The sequence below is a fragment of the Callorhinus ursinus genome, unplaced genomic scaffold (assembly GCF_003265705.2).
Source record: "Callorhinus ursinus isolate GAN/ISIS: 27379988/994484 unplaced genomic scaffold, GSC_fseal_2.0 scaffold30, whole genome shotgun sequence".
NCBI classification, from domain to species: domain Eukaryota; kingdom Metazoa; phylum Chordata; class Mammalia; order Carnivora; family Otariidae; genus Callorhinus; species Callorhinus ursinus.
In genome coordinates, this window is record NW_027397092.1 from 18,523,779 (window position 1) to 18,532,222 (window position 8,444).

Consider the following 8,444-nt stretch of genomic DNA (forward strand, 5'->3'; position numbering starts at 1 on the left):
ACATATGAGCAATTGATCCATTCATAAATGAAGGACTCCTATGTATTTTTAAAAATATTTTATGTATTTGTCAGAGAGAGAGAGCACAAGCAGGGGGAGCAGCAGGCAAAGGGAGAAGCAGGCTCTGTGCTGAGCAAGGAGCCCAATGTGGGACTTGATCCCAGGACCCTGGGATCATGACCTGAGCCAAAGGCTGATGCTTAACCGACTGAGCCACCCAGGTGCCCCTCCTACGTACTTTTTTATAAAAGATTTCATTATTTGACAGTGAGACAGCACAAGCAGGGAGCCTGATGTGGGGCTCAATCCCAGGACCCTGGGATCATGACCTGAACCGAAGGCAGACACTTAACCGACTGAGCCACCCCTCCTAGATACATTTTTGTCCTGAAGGGATTGAAGAATTTCACTAGAGTCCATTGATCTGAGTTAGAGGAACTTGTTTTTCCAGTCTGGGTTCCCCTCTACTCTCTTTCCCACTTACCTACTCTTGAATCCGGTTTGATTTCTTAAAATTAATAAAAGGAAATCTCATTTAAAATGGAGTCAGGAGGGGTGCCTGACTGGCTCAGTCCATGGAGGATGGGACTCTTGTTCTTGGGATCATGAGTTAGAGCCCAATGTTGGGTACAGAATTTACTTAAAAAAAAAAAAATATATATATATATATATATATGTACGTATGTATATAGTAAAATGGAGTCAGGAGCCAGATGTGGGAGCTCTTATACGCTACCACTCTTCCTTCCTTGCAGACCCCAACAGGAAGAGACTTACCTTGCATTCCCCATAGGAAAAAGACTATTTTACTACCATAGCAGGAGGAAAGAATTTCTTTGTCCAGCAGCAGCCCAGCCAATGAGAGACTGTCACAACTCAGGCTGTGAAAAGCAACTACACTTAGAACTCCCAGTTTAGGGCGCCTGGGTGGCTCAGTTGGTTAACCAACTGCCTTCCGCTCAGGTCATGATCCCGGAGTTCCGGGATCGAGTCCCACATCGGGCTCCCTGCTCGGCGGCGAGGAGCCTGCTTCTCCCTCTGGCCCTCACCCCTCTCATGTACTCTCTCTCTCTCATTCTCGCTCTCTCAAATAAATAAATAAATCTTAAAAAAAAAGAACTCCCAGTTTATTCCAATGGGCGTTTTGTTTATAACAAAGTCCTCTCAATTTAGCCGTTCCTCTATAAAGGGTCGTCCTCACCTTTGTTCTCTAGACTTGCAGAGCCCTAGCTTGTGTGTCTGGAAATGCAGTTCTCTGCTATTTCAGAATAGACTTTTTTTTTTTGGTAGTAAGATAATGGACAGTTTTATTTTGAAGGTTAACAGGTTTAAAAATATATATATATTATTTTTTTTAGTTGTAGAGAGAAAAAGGGAGCATGCAAGCGGGCAGGGGCAAAGGGAGGAGGGAGAATTCCAAGCAGGCTCCACGCTCGAGTGCGCAGCCCAACATGGGGCTTGATCCCATGACCCTGAAATCAAGAGTCTGTTGCTCAACCCACTGAACCGCCCAGGCACCCCTGAGGTTAACAGGTTTAACCATTGCTTTTAAGTAGTGAAAGGACTACTTCACTGGACTCCTCAAAATTATAGCTCTTATCCTGGATAGGCTTTTTTTCCCTGATATTGCTGGCATTTTAGTCAGCCTTAAAAAATCTAAACTCCTGGCTTCAGCAAGAAATGGTAAAATGGCTAGGAATGGAGGGTTGTGACAATAAGCAAGACATAGCATCTTTATTCAAGGACCTTTCAGTTTGGCAGGGAAATGTGTTAAGTCACACCTAACTCTCAAAGAAGGTAGGGGGAGAGAGGATAATAATGTACAAAATGGTGGTGGTGGTGGTGAGGGAGTGAAGAGGCCGGTGATGCCAGTGTTTGAGGAGAGTCTTAAAGGCTACATAGCATATTTCCCCCATTCTTTTTGGTGATTGTTGTTATAAAAGTAATACATACTAATTGTAAAAAGTTTGGGAAATCCAGAAAAATACCTCATGCAAACAAAAATCACCCCCAGTCTCACCTTACAGATAAAACCACTTTTATTAGATTATAATCATACTATACATGGTTTTATAAAACATTTAAAATTCAAAACATTTGTCATAGATGCTTTACCATGTAATTAAGTATTCTAAATTCTGAATTTTAATGGATGCATTTTTACTAAAATATAATAGATAAGAGCACAACCTCCAGCCAGACTATACTTTTTTTTTTTTTTAAGATTTATTTATTTGACAGGGAGAGACACAGCAAGAGAGGGAACACAAGCAGGGGGAGTGGGAGAGGGAGAAGCAGGCTTCCCGCGGAACAGGGAGCCCTATACAGAGCTCGATCCCAGGACCCTGGGATCATGACCTGAGCCGAAGGCAGACGCCTAACAACTGAGCCACCCAGGCGCCCCCACAGACTATGCTTCTAATATCACTAGCCACTTAGAGTTCCTGTATAGGTAAAATGGGGATTAATATCCAGTAGGGATGGTATAAGAGAGAATAATACACAAAGGGAGAGAGATGGGAAAAGCACTATGCAAGTATTATTTGACTGGGTAGATTTGGGCTGGACTGCTGGGGACCTTGGCTCCTAAACTATAGAGCCTCTTGAGGGTTTCAAGTAAAGCTGGAACATGTTCAGTGTAGTTTTTGAAAGTTTGCTCTGGCCACACTGTGAGGATTGTATTGGAACAGCTTGACTGAAAATCAAGATCAGGAATGAAGCTGCTCCAATCATGCAGGTGAATGGTAACAAAGGCCTGGATTGGGTCAGTTGGAACAGGGAAATAGGGAGTTGTGTGTGAGAAACTATAAACATTGTAACCTATAAGATGTCATGATTGATAGTATGTTAGTAGCAAAAATAAAGGAGATATCAAAGTCCAGAATTTTATCTTGGATTACTTTTATTTCCACTATAACAACCTCACTGCAGATTACTGGCATTGCTGGCCTGGTTTACTGCAACTCCATTCTTCTCCCTGCAATCAATTATCATCATAGCTGTTGGATTATTATTTTTTTTTAAGTAAGCTTTAGGCCCAACGTGGGGCTCAAAGTCACCACCCCAAGATCAAGAGTTGCATGCTCCACCCACTGAGCCAGCCAGGCACCCCAGATTTTTTTAATTTTCTTTAAAGATTTTATTTATTTATGTGAGAGAGAGAGAGCGAGCAAGAGCACACACAAGCTAGGGAAGAGGCAGAGGGAGGGAGAAGCAGACTCCCCACTGAGCAGGGAGCTCCTGGGATCATGACCTGAGTCGAAGGCAGACACTTAACCAACTGAGCCACCCAGGTGGCCCCCCCAGATTTTTTTTAACATGCATTCATCTTAAAGCATGAATTGGATCAAATCACTCCCCTCTTTACAACTCTTCAACTGCTTCCCAAGGCCTAACTCCTTACAATGCCATACAAGACTCTTATTGCTCTGGCCCCCTCTAATTCTCCAATCTTATCTCTTGCCATTCTGCCTTGCTCACCATAGCAAGTTCATTCCTGCCTCTGCATTTTGTAGGTGCTGTTCCCTTTGGCCAGAGCCCTTCTTCTTCCTATTTTCTCTCTCTGTATAGCAGCTTTCTCATCCTTTGGATCACAACTTAAATGTCACCTCTTGTCCTGACCATCTTAACCAAATCAGGCTCTTACTTGCTATTCTCTGTCTCAGTACCAATACTTCAATAGCACTGACCAAATTTTAAACTTAAAACTATATATTTATATACATTTTTCTTTTCTGTTTCCTCCACTGTAAAATTCACAGTAGGAAGAGAACTTGTCTGTCCTGTTCTGTTTTTGCTTGGTGCTTAGCAAGTACCTGGCATAAGGAAGCCACTTGATATTTGTTGAATAAATTAATTAATCAACAAATGAAAGAATTGGTGAGGTCATTCAGCAGAAAATATAATGAAAAGATGGGTTTTAGAGTAGAAGGTGCATCTCTGATATTGTGATGCTAGGGTGTTTGTAGAGGGTATAGGGACAGAGGGAGGTATTTGGGGTTAGGAAAGGAAAATGAATTGGCATTTGATATTTCAGGCAGATGGGGCCTGACAAATTACACTATTACACTATTAGGTCTATATCAGATGGGATACAATGTAGCATAATAGTTAAGAACCTAAAAGAAGGGCGCCTGGGTGGCTCAGTTGGTTAAGCGACTGCCTTCGGCTCAGGTCATGATCCTGGAGTCCCAGGATCGAGTCCCGCATCGGGCTCCCTGCTCAGCAGGGAGTCTGCTTCTCCCTCTGACCCTCTTCCCTCTCGTGCTATCTCTCATTCTCTCTCTCTCAAATAAATAAATAAATAAAATCTTTAAAAAAAAAAAAAGAACCTAAAAGAATTAGGGACACCTGGGGGCACCTGGGTGGGTCAGTCATTAAGCGTCTGCCTTTGGCTCGGGTCGTGGTCCTAGGGTCCTGGGATCGAGCCCCATGTCGGGCTCCCTGCTCCGCAGGAGGCCTGCTTCTCCCTCTCCTGCTCCCCCTGCTTGTGTTCCCTCTCTTGCTGTGTCTCTCTCTGTCAAATAAATAAATAAAATCTTAAAAAAAAAAAAGAATTAGGGGCGCCTGGGTGGCTCAGTTGGTTAAGCATCGGCCGTCAGCTCAGGTCATGATCCCAGGGTCCTAGGATGGAGCTCCCTGCTCAGTGGGGAGCCTGCTTCTCCCTCTCCCTCTGCTATTCCCCTCCCCTCCCCCCTCTTGTGCTTGCTCTCTCTATCAAATAAATTTTAAAAAATCTTTTTTTTTTAAGATTTATTTATTTATTTGACAGAGAGAGGCACAGCAAGAGAGGGAACACAAGCAGGGGGAGCAGAAGAGGGAGAAGCAGACTCCCCTCAGAGCGGGGAGCCTGATGCTGGGCTTGATCTCAGGGTCCTGGAATCATGACCTGAGCCGAAGGCAGACACTTAACTGAGCCACCCAGGCATCCCTAAAAAAATCTTAAAAAAAAAAAACCTAAAAGAATTTTTTTTAAAGATTTATTTATTTGAGAGAGCGAGAATGAGAAAGAGAGAGTACATGAGAGGGGAGAGGGTCAGAGGGAGAAGCAGGCTCCTTGCCGAGCAGGGAGCCCGATGCAGGACTCGATCCCGGGACTCCAGGATCATGACCTGAGCCCAAGGCAGTTGGTTAACCAACTGAGCCACCCAGGCGCCCAAAACCTAAAAGAATTAAAGACATAACTTAGAAACAAGTGCTAGTAATGTGGTTTAGGCTATACTTGAAATATGAACTTGTAGTAGTGAATTGATGAGAGGCAAAATATTCAGAAGATGGGAAAAGATGACACTTTAAATTCATTCATTCAAAAACATTTAACGAACACCTGTTAAAGGTGCGGCCCCAAGTCAAGTGCTGAGAATACAGATGTGAAAAGGACACATCCTTGGTCTCTACTCTCTGTCTAAACAATGAGACACATATGAAATAAAAAAAAAAATACCTTAGAATGGGCAGGATATGTATAGAATTTTATCCCACTGAAGAAAGGTAAACATAGCCCTAAGCTTTTAACAATGATGAGAAGTGCTATGAAAGAAAATAATAAGCAAGATAAGAGGGTTAGAGTGAGCAGGGAGGGTATGCTATTGTATGGGGTGTTCAGAGAAGGGGTAAACAATAAGTTAACCTGAATAAAGGCTGAAGGGGTGAGAGATTGAGCCACCTGTGTATCTTGCGGAAGAGCACTGAGGGATAAGAAGTAAGCAAGCGTAAACGGCAGGCTTGTGGTTGGGTAGGTAGAGAAATAGCAAGTGTGTGTGCAGTGGAGTGAATGAGAGAGTGTGGAAGATGAAGAGAGGGAGCAGGGCTAGGTCACGTGGGACTTCAAAGGTTGGGTAGGACTTTGGATTTTACTCAGTGCGAGATGAGAAAAGCCATGCAGAGAAACTTGATGGAACAGGCACGGGGAGCAACCTGTAGGTGTTGGGGTAAAGGAAAATAAAGAGAGAATAAGTATTTAGGAGCTCAGTTCAACATGTAGGATGGATTGGAGAGAGGCAAATCAGAAAGGTTATCCCAGGAGTTCCCCTGCAAGATGATGAAAATTAACCAGTGGGCGGTGAGAATGGCAAGAACTACATAAAGATGAAAAGTTTTCAGAGAAAACATGGGATTTGCTGGCTTGATGTGAGATGAGTGTTCTTGTGATGGAGCTTTGGAGCTACTGACTTTAGATACAAACAGATGTCCTGCCAGAGGCAAATGAGGCCAAAGGAACTGTTCTTAAAATGGAGTCACAGGAGTTTCAGAACCTGTCGTTTGTAATTGAAACCATTTTTTTTTGTTTGTTTGAAATAGAACACATTTTTATTTATTTTTATTCTTTTATTTTTTTTAAAGATTTTATTTATTTATTTGACAAAGAGACACAGCGAGAGAGGGAACACAAGCAGGGAGAGTGGGAGAGGGAGAAGCAGGCTTCCCGCGGAGCAGGGAGCCCAATGCAGGGCTCGATCCCAGGACCCTGGGATCATGACCTGAGCCGAAGGCAGACACCTAATGACTGAGCCACCCAGGCGCCCCTAGAACACATTTTTATTTATTTATTTTATTTTTTATTTTTATTTGTTTTTTAAAGATTTTATTTATTTATTTGAGAGAGAGAGAGCACGAGAGGGAAGAGGGTCAGAGGGAGAAGCAGACTCCCTGCTGAGCAGGGAGCCCGATGCAGGACTCGATCCCGGGACTCCAGGATCATGACCTGAGCCGAAGGCAGTCGCTTAACCAACTGAGCCACCCAGGCGCCCTAGAACACATTTTTAAATGATTAAAGGACCTAAAATAGTTCCTCCTATTCTAAAAAGTAAACAGAATTGTTCCAGTTTATCAGCTGACAATTCAACAGTGATGAGCAGGCAGGCAAAGGGGCCCTAGTGTGTGAGCCTGAGTCTACTTCTGCATGTCAGCAAATATTATTAGGAATGCCTGTCTACCTCTTTGGGTCTAAAATAAATAATCAACTTTAATGGACCATTCTTTGTATAGTGCTGTCTCCTTGCTGAGACTCTGGAGTGTCACCTGTTTTTTTGTTTGTTTATCATCTTAAGTAGGGTTGAAGGCTTTGAAAATAATGTACAGAAAATCTGATACATACACATATGAAGGGTGTATCTGTGGCAGAAGGGTCCTGTTGTTCTGGAAAACAAGGATAAAAAGGCAGAACATATTATTGACATTAGTTTAGAAAAATGTATGGTACTGTAGGATAGATACAGGTAGTTAACTAAAAAAGATCAACCCTTAACAATTGGTAATAGCACTAATAATTTTTCCTTGATAGGCAGTCACACTTTAAGAAGTCAGAGAAGGATTTGACAATGTGTGGATGACACTTAAAAAGAAAATTACCTTTTTAACTATGCTGTCTCACCTCAATTCCTTAAACTTAATTTCCTATTATCTCTGAGGGTGGGCAGATGACAAATGCTGCTTTTCTCCTCAATATTTTAAAACTATGTTAAAAATGTAAAAAACACCTGAAAAGACTTAACCATAGTTTTTTGGGGAATAATAACAACACCCGGCATGGGGGGAGTGGGGAGGGGGACAAATTTTATAAAAAGCAGTATTTACTTACTAGCATATTATGTTTATTAACCTTATTTATTTTTTAAAGAAAGTTTTTGTTTTCTTTTTAAAGATTTTATTTGACAGAGAGAGAGAGACAGCCAGAGAGAGAACACAAGCAGGGGGAGCAAGAGAGGGAGAAGTAGGCTTTCTGAAGAGCAGGGAGCTGGACATGGGGCTCCATCCCAGCCAGGACCACGGAATCAGGATCATGACCTGAGCCGAAGGCAGGCGCTTAACCATCTGAGCCACCCAGGCACCCCTATTTAACCTTATTTAACCAACCATGATTTATGTTTTTTTTTTAAAGATTTAATTTATTTATTCATAAGAGACAGAGAGAGAGAGAGAGGCAGAGGGAGAAGCAGGCTCCCCGCTGAGCAGGGAGCCCGATGCGGGACTTGATCCCAGGACCCTAGGATCATGACCTGAGCCGAAGGCAGATGCTTAACCATCTGAGCCACCCAGGCACCCCGTGATTTATATTTTAAAATGGCTAATCCTATTAGTTTTTTTTTTTACCTTTGAACACACAGATATTGCTTAAACAGAACAAAGTCCAAAGAAAGCTTGATTTAACCAAATCAAACTCCTGTGCCAAGGTCAATCAACCAATTAAGGAGTTGCATTAAAAAGAAAAAGGGGTGCCTGGGTGGCTCAGTTGGTTGAGCGATTGCCTTCGGCTCGGGTCATGATCTCAGCGTCCTGGGATCGAGCCCCACATCTGGCTCCCTGCTCGGCGGGAAGCCTGCTTCTCCCTCTCCCACTCCCCCTGCTTGTGTTCCCTCTCTCGCTGTCTTTCTGTCAAATAAATAAAATCTTAAAAAGAAAAAGAAAAAGAAAAAATTAAACTACAGCAAATTTGAGACCAGGTC

The 8,444-nt window shown here is 42.8% G+C and overlaps 1 long non-coding RNA gene across 1 annotated transcript in view; it reads right to left on the reverse strand.

Annotated features, from left to right (window-relative positions):
* Nucleotides 1–2,890: 2,890 nt before the first annotated feature.
* The window catches only part of LOC141370259 (uncharacterized), a 7,158-nt gene continuing 1,604 nt past the window's right edge, over nt 2,891–8,444 (reverse strand). The window contains exons 2-3 of the long non-coding RNA XR_012374159.1: nt 7,097–7,137; nt 2,891–2,977 (exon numbers count right to left, since the gene is read on the reverse strand). This is a non-coding gene — a long non-coding RNA (uncharacterized lncRNA). The remainder of the gene's footprint in view (nt 2,978–7,096; nt 7,138–8,444) is intronic.